The sequence below is a fragment of the Epinephelus moara genome, chromosome 17 (assembly GCF_006386435.1).
Source record: "Epinephelus moara isolate mb chromosome 17, YSFRI_EMoa_1.0, whole genome shotgun sequence".
Classification (NCBI taxonomy): Eukaryota; Metazoa; Chordata; class Actinopteri; order Perciformes; family Serranidae; genus Epinephelus; species Epinephelus moara.
Window position 1 is genome coordinate 16,563,260 of NC_065522.1, and position 527 is coordinate 16,563,786.

A 527-nucleotide genomic window follows, 5' to 3' on the forward strand; every position below is an offset into this window, starting at 1 on the left:
TATGGACCAAAATCTCTGAGGAATGTTTCCAGCACCTTGTTGAATCTATGACACCAAGAATTAAGGCAGTTCTGAAGGTAAAAGGGTCCAACCTGGTACTAGCAAGGTGTACCTAACAAAGTGGCCAGTGAGTGTATATAGCTTCTTTTTTTTTTTTGTTTGTTTGTTTTTTTACATCAAGAAAAAAGGGTTTATCATTTATGTATTACAGGGGTGGTCGACAATGTGCCACAAAGGGCAAACAGTGTGCAGGTTCATTCTGTCGCCCCCGCAAGTAATTTACTGGTGAGTTCTTCCACTCACTTAAAGGAGTACCAATTAGTGCATTGAGCCTCTGATTAGAATGACAACCAGGAGACAGTTGGCTCTACATGGCACATGGTTGTCCACCCACTTTATTTATTGTTGTTGTTAGTAATTGGACCACCATTGACATAATGCACCCCCTAGTACTTGACAACACATTCTCAGTCCGACCTCGTCACATACCAACATTTAGTCGTGGACTTTCCACATCCAGCTATCAT